Source organism: Strix uralensis, chromosome 1 (genome assembly GCF_047716275.1).
Source record: "Strix uralensis isolate ZFMK-TIS-50842 chromosome 1, bStrUra1, whole genome shotgun sequence".
NCBI lineage: Eukaryota > Metazoa > Chordata > Aves > Strigiformes > Strigidae > Strix > Strix uralensis.
In genome coordinates, this window is record NC_133972.1 from 118,510,897 (window position 1) to 118,529,639 (window position 18,743).

The window sequence follows — 18,743 nt, forward strand, 5'->3', positions numbered from 1 at the left end:
ATATAAACATTCAAAAAGGCAGGATTAACAACACTAGAGCAAACTGAATTTTATTAAAAGGGACTACATTATGGATTTGTAGTGACAAAATGGTCCATCAGGGCACTTGTTGGGACAAAAGGCCAGGTTAGACGGAGCCACAGTGGCTGCACCTATGTAGTTGCACCTGGAGGGCTCCTGTAAAGAAACCCGTGTGTATGGTGAGACGAGAGCCCCAGTACATCTCAACAGATAGGACATATTAGAACAATTTAAGATACTTGCTACTGTTTCGGTTCGGATGATTGCGTATACACGTACAGACATACGTATATATACACATACATATTTGGCAACTGTTACTGTAATTAATGTCCTTTCAACAGAATACTTTTCCTTTGCACAGATCAGGTAGGATGTGGTACTAGCTCTCTGGTTAGATTGCTGCCTTTTACATTTGGGTTTACTATAGTCGATGGTTGTCTTCCTGCTCTTATTTTTCATTTCCTCAATGCTGAGAGCTACTATCAGCATTTGTAATTTAAGTGCTGCTACCAGGATTTGTTATTTTTATTGATTTGTTTTCACTAATTATGTAGTTGCTTATAAACCTCATTTCTGTGCTTGTATACTACCGTGAGATTAATTTTTAAAACACTTAAAAGACTGCCTAAAGCAGAGTAAGTATAATGGTGCAGCAATGTTCAAGCACAGATTACAGATTCCGTTGCTAAACCAAATTTTTATATCCTGTTGAGAATCTGCCCTAGGCATACAGTCTAAGAATAGCAAAGGTCATGTATGATTAGATTCAGGGTCTGTTCCTGTGCAGATAAATTAATAAACATTCATTTTTATACTGTAAAATATATAATCACAGTAATTTATTAGTTATATGTTAACCCAATACGCATTTTTCACTTGGACTTCATAAATGGAAAAAGGAAAAAAAGAAAGCATTTGGGAGCATTTGTAATTTAAACTCAGTCTATTTATCAGATAATGCTAAAAAAATAAATTGCAGACAGTGTGGCCTTGAAGGGGAGCCCAGCAGTGATGTGCAGACTGGCCGGTTGCGTTGCGTGTTCTGCCTGCTACACGCACTGCACGGAAGGGCCGAAGTCCTGCCCATGCAGGGCCTGGTGCAGCACCGCAAAGTGTGTGCGTACAACTGCTCACACCACCAGTGATACCTAAGAGGGTCTTTTAGGGACCACGGTGGCTTCAGACAAGCCCTTTTCCAGTGTGACCCAACAGAAAGGGAAGCTGCCTTAAGGAGCACAAGACTCCCTGTGTCTACTCTTTTGACAAGGGTCTGGAAATGCAGCGGATGCTGTAGTTGTGCCTATGTCTCCAACAGGGCAGATGTGCACGGACGGGTGAGAAATGGCCTGTAACCTCACACCCTGTCTCCAGCAGCCTCACAAGCTCTAATTGCATGGGCTAGTAAGGGAGAGATGGAGAATACTATTGTTTTCTGCAAATGTAGGCTAGACAATTATTCTTTCAATCAAATAATTATTTACTGTGTCATTGTATGTCTTTATTAGTATGCGTTATGCCAAATTATTGCTTTCAGGATTTTGTTTTAAATGGAAGCATGTTAGAGATATTTAATGACTGTTACATTATTCTCCATCTTGAAATACAAAGATAAACAAATCAGCTTTCATTAATCTTCAATCCATTATTCATGTACAGACATTTGCTATATATTTTCTGACATTCAAAAGCAGTACTTCCAGCCACAGCACTACAAGTAATATTAACCAATCGTACTTGAAAACATTCAATTTTAATTATTTTATGATACACGCTCTAACATTAAGTAATATAAATAGTAAGCAATTTACTGTGTAGGGACTGTGAATGCTGGCAAGCCATTTGAAGAGATTCTTCTGAAAACAGGTCACCTGGAGAGAACATAAATACTACAAATGGTATCACAGGCTTGTTATCACATTAAAACACCTTCAAGCAGCTCTGCTGTCAACTATGTAAAAAAGAAAAAGAAAAGGCTATTGAGATCTTTCTGAAACCTCAGCATTGTACATTAGTATGTTCATATTCAACCAGTACAGTCATCTATTTTAGGAAGTGTGAAAACACAGGAGACAAACAGAAGAGATCATATTAAATAATTAAGACCTATAAACATTAGAAAACCCCACAACATTCTCAGCTGCAATCTTCACATTGCAACACTGTACAAAAAAATTATTATATACCCAGGAGTGTTTCAGATGAAAAAGTGTTGCTATCCTTGTGATAGATTGGATTTAATTAATCAAAAATTTATATATACTACAGAGCAGAATTAGTGTAAAGTATGATCTGAGACCCATTTCTGTAAGCAAAGTAGAGATAAAGCAGGCAATAAACTGCCTGCTCCTTTAACACACTCACCTGAGAACTGTAAATATTAGGATGGATATTTATTAGCATCACAGAAGGAATTCTTCCAACAAAAGATTACTGTATGGGTAGTGTTGAGGTTGTACACGGAACCACTTCTGCAGAATATTTTTCTTCAGAGAAATAGCTGCAGAAGGATAGAGACTGGAAAGAAAATGAGAAGGCACATGGATAAAAAACCAACCCACAATTACTTAGCCACAGTGCTGAAGAACAATTAAGAACTAAACTGGAAGTGAACACCAGGGAACACTGCCATAGGGGGAGGCTGTCTGGGATGATAATAGTCCTTACTATGCCAGAGAAACCTGGAAGGTGTAGTAGGTGTTAATGCACCTGAAAAGACATTTATAAAGGCGGAGCATGACACTGCCACAGGTGACTGGCCATGTCATCTGTGCTGGTGGAAAGTGGTGTAGCTCCACCGAAGGAGAGAGAACTGAACTAATTTTCCTCATCCGAGAACCAGGCCCACTGGTTTGTGAGATATGAGCTTTCACAGCACATTGTATACAACAAATCTATTTCAGTTCTTTTGTTGATGATCATTTTGCTTCCACAGCTTGAGTACTAGAGACAATAAATTTGCATCTCTGTTCTCCAGTTTGCTTGAAGCAAATGGTAGCAGTAGCAGTAAATGATGGAGAATGACAATGAAAATGGGCTCAATATGGCTTATATTGTGTACCTAACACAAGTAAAATGCTTGTAACCTCGGCATCCTTCATACAATACCCACTGAATGAATGAAAGGAAGCTTTAGCTGTGGAGACATGAACTCAGTAAAATACTGATAGATGGTTTAGCCAGTTATTTTGTTTTATATCATGAAGTTCGATATATATGTAAATATAAAAGTAATCTGTGCTTAACTTAAAAGATGACTTGTTGGCATTCCTTCATGATATAGTCTGTTCTCTATACAGTTGGCATTACAGATTAGCAACACACGGTATGTTTTTTCTTTACTGTGTACTTCTTTTACAACATACTGCACTTCATGCAACATGCTTATGTTGCTAGATGTTGCTTTAGTGTTACTGAGGTCTAACGAGAAAGCCTATACAGTAATATGAAACATTTTGCCATTGACAGAGTAAGGGATGATGAAAAACATCTTAATGGTGTTTACTATTTGCACAGAGGCATTGTACAATTTTATAAGACCCGTGATTAGATTTGTACTTTCTACAAATGCAGTTGTTTCAATATGCTGTAGCAGTTTAAATTTCACCTTTATGTGGAAGTACATTTCATATGATGTATGAAAGTGGAAATGCACTTAAAGTTTAGCAAGAATCTTAACTTAAACTGTCCTTTATTTCTACTCCTCACATTATTTAGAAACATGTAACAGTAACTTAAATGCACCCATACGGATAGATATTTGTGCTGGGAATGAAATAATCATAGTTGGTATAGAATTAAGACTTTGTTATCCAAAGATTAAGACCTCTTTTAGAATGGGATTAGGAATTATTATATTTATTTTACAATAGGAGAATGTGAGGCAAATGTGTACTGACCCCCGGTTAGTCACAAGAAGTCACCGAGAGCTGGAAAATAACACCAGTCCACTGACCTATAACCTGGCATCCTATTCCATGCACCATGTTTTTCCCCTAGTCTGAAAGAAATTCAGTTCCCAGTGATCAGGCATTCATAATCCCTGGTTTGCAGCATGGGAAGGGCACTAGGAGCAAATCTTTCTCAATTAAACTATTAACAGAGAGGGATGATGAGGTAAATGCATTCACACACTTAGCATTAGACACTGAAATGCCCAGGCTAGGAACTTGCGCTCCTTCTGTAGTTAACTGACTCTCTCCTGACTGCATACAGAGCCTGAAGAGCTACTTTCCGAAGTTAGCCTCCCAATCAGGTACCAAAAGCTATAAGGAAGAACAGCTTCCAAATAGTCTACACAATTTAATTTTAATTCTTACATTGCTTCTGTACTCAAGCTAAATATTAATTTAAGCTTAAGAATGTTTTGATGTGTAAATAAACGGCTGTAAGAGACACTGCTTCTCTCTTCAACAAGGGTATTGAAGGCTGGTGTGACTTCCATTGGCATCTCCTGACTTTCTCATATTAATCATCTGTGAAGTTCAAACACCATTCAAAAAAGGGATCATCATCTTTTTGCAGGAGCTTTGAACTTTCTTTATTCAAAAGGGCAGCTAGAACTATAATTAGGTACAGCTAGTCTTCATTATTTAGCTCATTTATTATTTATGTCTTCCTCCCACAGTGCCTGTGAACCTCACATCTTGTGCTGGCAGAGATGGGAGTCTGAATGTTGCTCTACTTGCTTTCACAAGCTCCAAGTAACACTGCAGTCCCTGTGGCGTGGCCCTTGGTTCATAAGCTGGGCTTCAGGGTGCTGACCAAACGCAACCAGTGATGTTGCAGCCTCTAGCACCCCAAGCCAAAAATTTACTAATGCACTCTCTCCACCTTTCAGGCAAGCAAACAGAGATGAACTCTCCTCTACACAGTTACTACCTGCATGTATTGTAATTCTTGTCACTCCCTCACTGCAGTCTCTCCCCATCTCACGCTGAGTAAATTATTTTTTTTGACATTTTGTGGGTTATTTTATTACCAAGTTCTGCAGGTCTTCTGGGAGGTGGGAGGAGAGGTAACTGTAATTTTCAATGGAGATAAATGCAGGAAGGACATCATGGGATGGCATTTTAGGCTGTTTCCTTTTAAGCTCCTGATGGTCAGTGTGCTACTGTCTTCTTACAAAGAAGATGCATGACCAGAATGGTGACAGTTTTAGTAACAAGTTGCATTGCCTTGTCATACTCTTTAAGAACAAGTTTCCTCTTTTCTGCAGTATACAGCTTTTATCTTTCTGTGATGCCTTCCTCCCCGAATCCTTATCTGTGAAGGACTAGCAGATGGAAAGGCAAGAACTTGAGAACAGCCTGGTGGGTATTGAGTGGGTGAGGTTAAAGTGGAATACAGTACAATTGCTAAAGTAGCTTTGAAATTTCTGCAGAGAGCTTTTTTTTTTTTTCTATTCTGAAGAGAATAAATAAAGGTTTAGGCTACAAGTTGTTTTAGAAGGAGGGCAGTGCAGAAAAGGAAAACCAGTGACCTACTTAAAAAGAAATTAAAATGCATTAAACCTCTTGAGGTTGAGGTTACAAAAAAAAATAGTAACAAAAAAATGCAACACAATGAATGTGTGCATGAAAGGAGACAACATCTTTATTTCTTCCCTAGAGGCAACAAAATTCCACCAGGAATGAATTTGACTTCTGGTCAAATTATTATTATGCAGTTGTTATTATGATGCAGTTTAAAGGGATATTTTTACTTTGCCTAATAAGACGTTTAGGGCACTGACTTTCTATATGTGTTAGTATCTTGTCTGAAAACAAATGCTTCTCACCCTGTCAGGTATCCTAGTGCACAAGTAAGTTTTTGCTATCCTTGTCTATTACCCTGTTTATTATAACAGTGATACTATATTTCAGTAACTTTTTTTTAAAACTTTTTTTTTTACGCTATTACATAAGCACCATCCTGGATGACCAGAAGCTGTTTTTTTATTTGTCCTTTAATCTTTGATCTGTTCACCTTGGATGGGCCTCCCAGGACTCAAGGACTCAATGCTTCTGTTGGCATAGCTTGCTCTATCACCAGGTCATCTCAGCCTTTCCCTTGCATCAAAGTGGGTCCCCAGGGAAGGAGTCTGTTTTAAATAAAAAAAAACATGCAGACCTAGTCAGAGCTACCTCCACAGCTCTATGGATAATAATTACAAGCACAGGAATTACATTTGTCTTATATCCAAAGCTTTGAGAGTAATTAAGTCTGTTGGGAACAGACAGGCTGATTTGATATCTTTGTGGATTATTGGGATCCAGCTGTTCCACACTTTGATACCTGTGGTGAAACAAATTGCTGCCAAGTTGACAGGAGCTTCCTGGTACACAGGTCCTGCTTGCAACACAAGAGCCTCCCACGGGTGTGTCCCCTGCACACTCACACCTTTCCACCACCCAGCACCAAGCCTGGATGCCAACAGCATGACTGCGCCAGAGTCTGGGCCAGTCTTTCACCACCAAAGCTGACGAAATGATTCATGATCTCCACACTGGAATGGGAGACAGTGGAGCCATCTACCAGACCCAAAACCACATATGCCCTTATCCATCTACAACTTGCCATTCCTGCCATGATAGACACTGTGGTTTCAAATTTCTCATTTGTTTTCTCCTTCTGACCATGTTCCTAAAGTCTTAATCTCATCCTCTCTTTTAGTTTATTATGCCCACTCCTCACACTATCTTTAATAATCTTCAGTCTTCTCCTCCCTCTTCTTCGGTTTATCCTCTTCACAGACCCAGGCATGATTTAACTTCTCCCATCTTAATCAAAATAGTGCCCTTGAACTCACCTGTCCTTCCTGCTTATTGCCTCATCATCCGTTCTCTTTTCATCTGTCAGCATACTTAACAAACAGATTACAATTGCTCTCTGGGGCTTCATCAAAAAATGTAGCTTCTGGCCTTGTGCTTTGCTGACACCTAAGTCTATTATTTATTTCAGTAACTGTCACATTCTTTTCTCTCTCCTGAATAGATGCCCTAGTGATCTCAATCTTTCCCCATTTGCAGCCATTCAGAATATTGCTGAAAATACTGTTTCCCCAAATTTGGCTGCAAAATAAATTTCTGACTTTCCTTTATTCTACAAAGTCTTGTTTTCACTTTCAAGGCCTCTCCCCCTTTATAAAGCTGCATTAGTAACAATTTTTATTTCTTCTATTCAATCCCCATAATTGCTTTGATTCAGTTGTACAACAGCTATTGCTGTGTCAGAAGCTGGGTGACAACAGGAACTATGGGAGCAACAAACATACCAGGTATCGTCTTGCAGCGTAGACCCTGCCTAACAAAATTCATGGTCTAATCTGCACTACGCTGGTAACTGTCACTCCTCAAAGGTAAACAAGGACATACTTTGGCACTAACTCATCAACAGGAGTGCCTGTCTCCACTGCGGGTGCTGTCCTACAGAAGAACTCTCTCTCCATCCTTGATGTTGTCCTCATACAGAGTGACAAGAGATTGCTTGGCTTGGAATTCCCACCTCATGTCTGGCATGAATTCAGCCATCTGGGCTGCAGGATGGTGAGCTGTGCACCAAAACCAAACACGTGGGAGCTCCTGGGCAGGCCTGTGTGTGGGTCTGGTGCTGTCAAGGTGGTGGTTCTGTGGAAGATCTCCTGTCACATTATGCCAGTCTGCATTGCCCACTTGTTTCATGCTTTCCCTGTACTGCCCACTGTACACTGGGGAGAAATTTCCTATATGTATGAATACCTAAAATAACCTTTCAATTCCTCTTTAAAGTTTTTCTTTGCTCTGATATCTAAAAGACCCATGACAACAGTTAAGACTCCTGGAACTGATACCAGTCACGCTAATGAGTACTGTTGTGTCATTTTCTTGCTCTTCCCCATCTGTCCCGTAAGTACTTCTGTCCTCTCCTGGTTTAATGCTTTGATTTAACCTCTTGGAGACAAGGATATGCTGTAAGAGGAGCTTTACTCAGAGGCACTGTTCCAGTGACAAAACTAATTCTAACATGGGTCCTTGCAGAAGAGGAGCTATACTGGAAATTACTGTAAAGGCTTGAGTGAAAGAGTGGTATAAAGGAAAGGGGAACCAAATCCCAGTCCAGTTGCAGATCCATTCTCTCTCAGTTTCTCATCCATTTGTGGTGTGGATGATTCCAAACTGACAAATGTAATATTTATAATCTCAAAATCTGCTCAAATCAGTAGATGTTCAGTGCTTAGAATGCTGTCTTTCCTATTTTGCATGATCTAACTGTAATTGGTGTTAAGTTATTCCTATTTATTCTGGAAATACAAAATGTGTTACTTTGCTCTTAATCTACATAGACTGAAACCATCTGCTGTGGTTCACAGTTGAAGAACAAGAGATTATAAATTCTGTCTAGTATTTATATCCAGCCCTCATTAAACAAGTAATCATTACTGCTACCAAGTTGTAAATCAGAGAAGTGTACAATTATAATCCTACATTTAAGCACATGAATGACCCATTCCCTTTTAAATAAAACCCACAACATTTAAATACACATGTTTTGCTTCTACCTGATGGTGAGAAGGTAGCTTTTAGTGGCCCAGGTAGAGGAGCAGTGGGGGCTGTTCTCAGGTGAGTCAGTGACTCTAACTCTGTGCTGAGTAAAAGGTGATTTGGCAAAAGAAGAAAAATCGTGCTGTACCCAGTTGCAGGATCAGCTAGTTTGCCTCCAGAATGGCAGAAAGCAAGAGACAGCAGGGACAGCTGTGCAGTGAGAAGACCTACTTGTGAACTAAATTTTGTTTGCGTTGTACCCAGATATACTACAAGCCTGCTTGAGTTAAAGCAGAAACATGAGGCATCCTGTTTGGCTTGCACCCAGACATACCACAAGACTGATTTAGGGTAGGAAGTGAAATATTGTGTAATATGTGTTTGCTTGGCATAGTTGTACAAAAATAGTAGAGTTAAGATAACTGTATCCAGTCTGCAAAAACTTGAAGGAATCAGAGGGCCAGCATGCAGTCTGCAAGCAGGTAACACCCACCTAAAGAGGCTGGACTGAACCAGCATGCAGAAGAGTCTAAAATCTGTCTGGCAAGCCAGACTGACTGATTCTGACCTAGGAAAAGAGGAAGTAAACCTTTGGACCAGACTGGTCTTGATCCACAGGAAAGTTGTATGTAAACATGAGCGATACACAGTGGAACCTGGGGAAGGGAGAATATGCCCCCTTTGGTTGTGGCTTCCTCTGCCAGAGAGCTTTCAAACTCAGCCACCACAGCCTTGGAGGCTAAGAATTACCAGAAACCACAATGCAGCATCAGTCTCACTGTATCGTAGACCTAAGGCTTCAGGTTTAGATCTGTATGTTTAATTAATGCTTGATTTTAGTTGCTAACAGATGGATTGCCTAAAAGCTGGGCATAAATAGGTGCCTGGTTGAATTACTGCCTGGCTCATCCTCTCAGAACTGTCCCATTATGGTGGTCCACAGGTCCCAGCCATAACAGTTAGCAAAAAGCAGTTTCTGCTACCCCCACCAGTTTGCCAGGCCTTGCAGGGCCTGAAAAGAAACTCCTGCCAGGAGGAATAATACCACACAGAAGCTGAGGACAGGAACAGGGTATCTGTGAATCCAATGGACCAGGTCTCCTGTGCAGGTAGATACTGGAGTGCTTTTAATCCATGCATTGGACACTAAGTATTCTCACTGGTTTTGGATATTCAATGTATGTAGATGGAATTGTATCCTGCACTTTCCCCATGCCCACTGTCTGTCATCCTCTGGCAATCAATATACTGATTCAGTCTTCATCTTAAATCCAGCTAAACTACACCAGAGGTGAATTTAGTCCTGTCTAATTGGTAAGCACATTTTGCTTCTGTCCTAAATAAACTAGAGAAAGAAATAAGAGCAGCAAGGCTAAATGTGTTAGAACAGATTTGATTCCTTATTTAGCTTTTTTCCATGATGCAAGTCTTCAGCTCACTATCTACCCTCATGTCTGCTAGAACATATTTTGAATGATGATGATGCACTCTCTCTGGAACTGTTTACTCAATTTATTTGTTATATTTGCGCAACATTTTACAAACAAGATAGGTCAAATTTTTTCCTGTTGACATAATTCAACAGGCTTTACTTAGGTTTGGCTAGAAGGAATTTGGTCCAGTTAGTTTTGTTTACAGATTTATTCAAAAATAGGAAATGCTTTTAAACTCTAGGTCTACACCTAGCTTTCTGGTTAACCTTAGCACTGGAAAATGCCAAGGCCCATTTTTCGCTTGTGAAAAATCCACTATGAATAAATTTAGGAAACTTCCAGCTCCTTATCTTGAGATTTTTATTGTATTTTTGGTATGAAAACTTTCAATGACCAATCTTTAGACTGTTGTCCAAGAAAAACTTTTTCCCATCCTTTTAAGACAGAAGGTTTCCCCATAATTACCCTGGTCTGACTTCTAGAGGAAGCACTAAGATCTAAACTGTTGAAAGGAAGAACCACAGAACTTCTTGGTGGTTTTAATCTACAGCTGGTTTCAAGAGACCGAACCTTTCGCTGTCTTTAAATATACAACATGTATTTTATGTCATAGAAAAGGTTTTAGCAGAATGGGATGATACAAAGCAGTGTTGTGACCCCCTGAGTGTCCCAGAGAGATTTAAACAGCATAAGTTACAGGCAGAGCTGCTTAGTTACAGACAAACTCAGAACTGGGTAGGTGTAAAACTATCTTAACATCTAAAGATCTTGTAAGATGATTCAAGCACAGCACAGAATCTCACCTCGGTGCTTTGTATCACTGTACTTTCCATATGTCATCATGAATATAACACTTATCCCTCAGTCTGGAAAGGCCTGAAATAACGAGCTTTATTCTCACAGCATCTTTATGCCTGGATAAACATTATGCTAGTTTGGTTTGAAAGGTCTTAGCCTTTATAGCTGAGCCTTATAGCTGCTGTAATCACCAGACTTCAGGGAAGATATAAGGAATCATTTCAGCTCCTTTTATCATATATGGTGCAAATAGCATACATAAGACTGTTGGGTTAGGCAGCCCTCCTACCTGATTTAAAAGTGTAAAACTTCTCCCCTTGTGTGTAATACTGCAGCATCATACTTGCATCCAGCAATACTCTTTTGGTTCAAAGCAAACAAAAAGGATACCTTTCCAAGCAATGCATATTTAAATGTGGAACTTGCTTCCATGCTGAGTGATCAATGCCAAACCGTGCGCATGTTGAGAAAATGGAAATAAGACAAATCCATTTAAAAAACCCCTCAAAACCCACCAAAGGCTATTAAGCACAAATATCACCTCTGGGCTGGCAAGTGCCTGAGCTTCAGGCTGTTAGGAACTGGAAGAATTTGCCATCAGTGTTTGTCCTATTACAACGTGCCCCATGCTATACTACTGGCCACTGCTGGACTGGATGGATCTTCAGTGTGATCTCCTGCGGCCATTTCCATGTTCATATATTATTTTTTTTTAACATAGAAGTGCAAAACAGAGGCCTATGTTGATACCATGTTTTAGCAGGCAAAATCATAAACACTGAGTCCCAGTGAGGATTTCTTTCAGATGTTCAGTTCACTTCAAACAACACAACAGGGAAACTTTTTAAAGCCTTAAGGTTAGTGTCTGTTAAAAGAGTAGGTTTAAGTCCTGAAGAATGTGCATATGCTTGTAAGGTTGGCATTTGTGAGACTGCGCTATTATCTGCTAATGGGTATTACCTCTTCTTGCAAGCCTTGCCTTTCTTTGTTTCTTTATGGTGAATGCTGTATTTAAAACACAGCTGAATCAACAACTACATTAGAGCTTCTTTGCAAAGATTTGTCAGATCGAATTAGTCTGACTTGTTATCTTGAAACAAAAGGATGAAGTCAAGGTCAAGCTTTAATATAAGAGATGAATAGTCACTGAGCAAACTGCTAATTTCTGTTAGAGGCAACACCTTGTTTTGTCACACCTTCTGTCTCTAGCCTGTGATTCTTTTGCATTGCAACAAAAGAAGTACAGTGCTGCACTTGTGAATTTTAAAGGCCAACCTGATAGAAAACGTTCAGCTAAAATTCAGAATATTCCGAGGAATTTGTGCAACGATGCCGGTAGCATCCCGTAACCTTTCCGATTAACAAGAGCTGGTGACACTGCGGATACAGGACACGTGTGGGCACGCCGCGCCACAGTCTTGTTATTTAGTGCCACCCGGTGGGCGTTTATGTCCATTGCTCAGGCCTGTGGCTAGCTGGGCAACGTGCCACATTGGAGCAGACTAGACGAGATCCGAGCTGGTGCCTTGGCCGAAACCCACCTTCAGCATTAGTTTAACCGGGGCTGTTGCACTGTGTACTGAAGCTGAGGAACGAGCACCGGTTTTATTTAGCTGTGGGGTAACAACTTCTCCAACTACTAATGTTTTCTAAACAAATGTGAGCCTTTACACTTCAGAGCTGTAGAGGAAGAACCAGCTGTATGTAAATACCTATAGAGTCAAAACATATTGGGTTGGTAGAGAAAACTTCAGTGATATTTGGATCGTTAACGTTTTTCACGAGACTGGCAATCACGTGGTGGGCACCACCAGGTTTGCTATATAGGCATGCAAAATTTTAGGAAATAAATGGGAGTACTACTCAAAGGGTTCATCAACATGAATTTGAGAAGACTACTTTACTCACAGTAAGTGTGTGAACCGTGCCCATCCTAAATGAATGTCATGGTATGTTTTGTGCTATTCTATTATGTATGTGCTATATATACTGTAGGAAGAAAGTCCAGTTTCTATAAATTTGTAAATGCCCTAGTTAAATAACTGAGGACTACTTATTTTAATCTGAAATATATTGAACTACCAGAGTGTCTTTTCTTAAGTGATTTCTACTTTTGGTTTTATCATGGCCTTGGATACACCCATTTTAAACTATTGGTAATAGAGTATTTCCTCTTTAACCATGTAGTACATGTATAAGAGATCTTATTGTTTGTATATTCTTAATAAATAAAATGTGGTGGAGTAGATAATTCTGTTGTATAGCATGCTGTTTATTATATACATATACATTTTCATTAGATAGATACTAAGTTAAATATGAAAAAGAACACATCAGGAAGAAAACACCGAATAACCTTTTTTTCTTAACTGTGCTATGTTCTAGATTGTAATGCTTAGTAGCCAAAAGAATCACACTTTTGAGCTGTGGGGGCTAGGTCTTTTCCTTCTCAAGAATGTATCACTGAAGCATGACACTTATCAAAACAAAAACTTGTGAACAGTGCTGGTCTTCTGAAGCAGGCAGTTGACTCCCAAACTCCCAAAACATTCTGAATGTCAGAAGGGGGACGTTATTTTACCACTCAATCAACAGACAGCACTGCTCTCTCCTACTCGGAGGGGCATTCTGAGAAGGGCCCCTTTCAGCTGGTTAAGGCTGCCCCTTCCTCTGCATTTAGGAAAGACTGGTAAAAGGTGGGAACACATACTTGCAGTAAACAACGTAGAGTATTTCCAAGCTACAGAACGTAGGACAGAAGGAGAATGGAGACTAAGGACATAATGTTGTCCTTTGCAAATCTGAAATTCATCCTGGAAACTCTTTATAAAATTATCCTCTGATGACGATATGCAAGATAAAATGGAGCAGGCACCAGGTAGTCTTCACCCAATCCTGTAGCTCCCTTCTTTATCATAATAATTTGCATTATTTTGAATGGTTCCTTTCATGAAAAATGTTAGAAAAAAACTACTGTAAAAATTAAGGGCTATTCACACAGATTAAATTTAGTCAGGAAGATTAACCTCTTTTTACTTATCCTATAGCCAATGGCATGAGATAACTTATTCCAGAATCCAGAACAGCTGAAATATTGTGTAAAGGAATGGACCATAAAAGAAGATCTGGGAAGTTATTGCCCTAGGAGAGAGCTAAGAATATCACTGACTATTATGACCAAACTTCATAACTTTAAAGAAAAATGTGTGCACATTGCTTTGACCCTGCAGAGCCCTGGCAAGAGATTTTATGCTCAGGAAGAACTCTGAGTGAAGTATAAGCTGGTATATAAACTCGTCTGCTTAAGGAAGTGCTGTGCTTCAAACGTATGCCTATTTACAAAGCATATTCTTTTCCTCTTGCCTCCTTGTGACCATGAACATAATTTACAACAGTTCTTTGAGAAGAGTGTGCACTTCTTTATGCTGCTTTGCCCACAAAATGGCTGCCTGAGATTTTATGAGACAACTGCACTTTAGCTGAGGGTCACTGCAACAAATGCTGCCTGAAACAATCCGACATGCCTTTGGTGATTCAGAGAGTGCGATGACAGTGCAATGTTTTGGGCCAGCATATAATGTTTGGGTGCCTTACCATTAAAATGATAAGTAGTTTCCCAAATATGGAGCCCATTTCTCCCACTTGAATGAGCACAAAAAGAGATAATATATCAGTAGATATATTATTCATATTTATATTAATTCGTATGCTCAAATCTTTCCAGGAAACAGAGGCCTATAATTTGATACAAAACATACTTATGTCTTTACCCTTAGGGACAACATTTTTCATGCAAATAACAGATATCAAAATACTCAGCTGCAAGCCCAGCTTTGGGATTTGCACATGTAAGCACAGATGTACGCATATGGAGCTCCCCTTATTGAAAATGTGGCCCAGTTAATGCTTTGGTTCATATGGGAGGAAGAACTAAGAGGCACCAATTTGCATGTAAAATTCTAGCAATGTGCAGCGCCACATAATAAAATTTTGAAGCAAACTCAATAATAGGAACATATTGCCATCATTTTTAAGTCCCGTATCACCAGAAGAACTCCTAGACATTTTCTTTATCATTGTAACATGTTAATGACTCCCATAACATCTGAACGCATCCATAAGACTTCAGACCACTTAATAATTTATAAATGTTCTTTTCTACATGGTTTTTATGTTTTGAAAACTGTAAAGCCTGGCCGAGTGAGGACCTCAACATTAGGTCTTCTCAGCTTGCTTTTTCTCCTTCTACTCGGTAGGTAAGCAAATGGATGCATCATGTTGGAGGTTGCGTACTGAGCTCCAGCACTGCTTTTTCTTGCCAGGCTCATGAAACTCTGGTTCCCTGCTACCACAGTCCTTTATCACACTTAGTCCAAGGAAGAACAGTCATTGACAGGCCAAGCTCTCTCCGTGGATGTCGGGTACCTGTTTTTTCCAAAATACCTTGTTTGTCAACCAAGAACTGGCACTTCTTCAGTGCTGTGTCCTGACTATCCTTGGAAGATGCCTCTGATGAAGTACTGTCTATGTATTCCACTGCCCACTGAAAATTGACTTTTCTTAAGACAAATGGAAGTATTTTAAGCAATTTTTCTATCTTCATGGCCCTTAGAGTTTCCTAAAAATCTCCAAGCAAAGCTAAGTGATTTATTTTCAGAGCTCAGCAGTTCGTCTTATTTATATATGTGTGAGGACACTCCTGGATGTGTAAGAAATTTTAATATAACCAAATCTTCATCCCCAAAATGGCAATGAAGAATACTGCCTAAGTCAGCACACATTTTTATAAGGTAACCTTTGCAAGGCAGTAGTTTGTGAATAGCAATTTCTCATCTCCCTTGCTATGCTGCAATTTAGTCCTCTGGAAAGACATTTTAGGTAAATTTACCAAAGGCAAATGTAATGATGATATATTAAAAGCTCCCAAGCTGGTTAATCTGTAGAGGCAATGGAAATTTATTGAGAGCAATAGAACAGCCTGTGCTAGCCTCTGGTCACAAGATAAAAAGGTGTTAATTTTCAAAAACCTGAGTGAGGGTAGGGCTTCACAATCCATTTTCCACACTATTGCACTGAGGTCAAGGAACCTTTGGTGCTAGACAGGGAAAACACAGCAGCCTGAATACCCAGTGCTCCCCAAACACCATCTCAGTGTCAGAAACTGAAATACAAATCCCCAATAAGGTGCGCTAGGGTGTAACTGTTCCTCTGAGCTGGCTGTATTCAGGATTGTCGTGACAACACACATAGGTGCAACATTCACTGTCTAGCCATCTCATTCTGTGGGGTACCATGAAATATAACAGTTTATGTGATAGTAAGTTTGTGTTTTACACACTTTTTTTATGAATGGGGGAGAAAGAACCTCTAATGTAGAACTGAAGAGCTTATTTAAGGATGTTTTTCTCTGGGGAAGTTTATCATCTCTATTGGTTTAATTATATCACTGGGAGTATGTTAATTTGAGTCCCCTTGTGAACCTCTATGTGATTTTAAGCTTGTTTTCATTTTGGCTTAAAGAGACATATATTAAACTAAAAAGGAAGATTCCAAATCCTGAGAGAAACTACCTACAGAAGTTGTCACACTGTCTCAGTCGTAGCAGTGTAACTATATTCCTATAGCTTTATGGGTAATTTCCCTTCACAGGCAAGTTTCTGCTTTGTAACAGAGACTCTATATCCAAAAATACTCCCATTTTATTTCCCTGGGGTAGCAGTGGTCGGAAGCTCTGCTATGACTGTGAGCCAGTTACAAGGCGGGGAGGGAGAGGAATGTTGATCCAACACTTAGTAGATAGTTATGTTGGCTATATAACTAATTTCACTAATGGAAATTTCACTAATGGAACATAAATTTTCACTAATGGATTTCCACCAGAAATATTTTAATAGGTAGGAGCTCTTTTGTAATACACCATTTCTGACTGTGAACAACTACAAATTACAGTGTGGCTGGAAAATACACCAGAACACCTGATTCTCTTTCATCTTGAAGATATCCAGTGCAATTACTGTACATAAAAAGACCTGAAAATAGGTGAAAACATAATCTACCTTTAGACAGAGCCTTTACTCCGCCAGAGTGACATAAGTGGCCAAATTTAGAGTAGCAATAGCTGTAGATAAATGGAGAAGATATGGTGTTTCTTGGGAAAGTACTAACAGTTGAGATATAAAAAGATGTAACTCAGGAGCTGTACCCAGTGCATTAAAAAGATTCAAAACGGATATCTGTTCTTCATATTGTTGTAATACTATTTGTTAGCAAAATTGGTAATGGTTGCTCTAAAGATTGAGCATATAAGCAAGATCAATGTTTGAAAAAGATAATTAGTGCTTTAAGAAGTGTGAAAAAAACTGAGCATCTGAAGCGTGATGTTGTAAAAGCTATTTTAATGCTGGAAAAGGCAGAAATTGAAAATATCTCATCCATAAACTTTCAAGCATTGCAATTTCTAATCAGAGAGGCAACGTCCTAAACCAGATCTCTGCTAAGCCCAGGAAGAAAAGAACAGAAGTATCAGAAGTATGGGTCTGGAAAAAGGCTTATTTTACTGCCCCTAGTTTGTGATTGAAGGTGCAATATATACATATAAATATATAAAATAAGATGCAAAAATGTGTATATGTTTATTTATAAGTCTGGTGATTATACTTTATAATCAAATAATAGCAACATCAGGACAATATTACTACTGAAATATCTAACTCCAGTCACAGCTTTGGTATCTAGGTATATAAATACAGACATGTACATGGAGCTCTATCATCTTCTGAAAATCTGGTGTTGACAAAATTCTTGGTCAGGTGGGAGGAAGGACTACAGAAGCACCAGTCTTCATGTAAGATCTGAAGGGAAGTACAGCCCCTAATAACATAAATATGGACCATGCTGCAGACAACTGTAGTTGCAAAAATTATGGTGTCTGAAGGCTAGTGATATAGCTGTTTGCTATCACAACAGGGAGTTTAACTGCAGTGGTTTCAAATCCAAACAATCCAGAGATTTTGTTGCTATGGTAGCATCAGCCCTCCACTGCAGAAGTCCAAATACATGTGATACCATTCAAGTCCTTTCACATGTGCCCATTTTATTTCATAATAAAACCTGGGAGAGCCAGCATTTAACCATACTAACACAATCACTGCATTGAGTAAAGTTAAGGGTATTGCTTTTAGGAAATATGTTTCACGGCCTTTAGCTTGATGACAAGAACCATGACTCATAACGCTGAAGAATGTTTTCATGGCTAATAATAGGCTGCAATTAATATTTTTCCTGAAAAACAGTTTCTACTCTTACATAAGGGTGCAGGTGATGATCTCAGGGACTATATGATATTTTTATTTCAACCAGTCAGATGGTAGAACATTCTATAAAAATTGAACCAGGTTTTATTTATACTCATGTGAGTCCTATTACTAGAGGAGCACCTTACATCTTCAGTGTATTCATTCTCTCACTGTCCCTGTGAGACAGGAAAATGTTAATTAAAAGCTCTTTTAAACCTGTGGATCTTGCTTGCCAGCATTTGAAATACTTCTGCAAAGCGTGGCATTCATACATGTGATATACATGTATGTATGTTGGCTTAGTCGAGAAAAATACCCCTTCTTTTTTTCAGATTGCCGCACTATTAGCCTGTTTCCTGCATCAGGACACTCACAGATGGAGATTAAAAGAGATTTTTACATGGTCACAGAGGCCTGCAAGCAGGAAAATTGTTCCCTGGTTTCTCAGTTTCCCATTTAGTGCCATAACACAAGGCTGCTCTGTTCAAAGACTACAGCGGGGTGCTGCTGCACTGTCCTTCCACTTTACAAGGAAACCAGCAGTGCTACCTCACTTTCTTGTCATGCTGAACTCCATGCAACTTCAGAAAGCCATTTGCAGCTAGTTGATTTGTTTTGCTTTGTGGACTGAATGAGTTACCACTGTGAGCTCTAGGCTTTCCTGTATCCCCCTGACTACAAAATCAGAGGGCTTC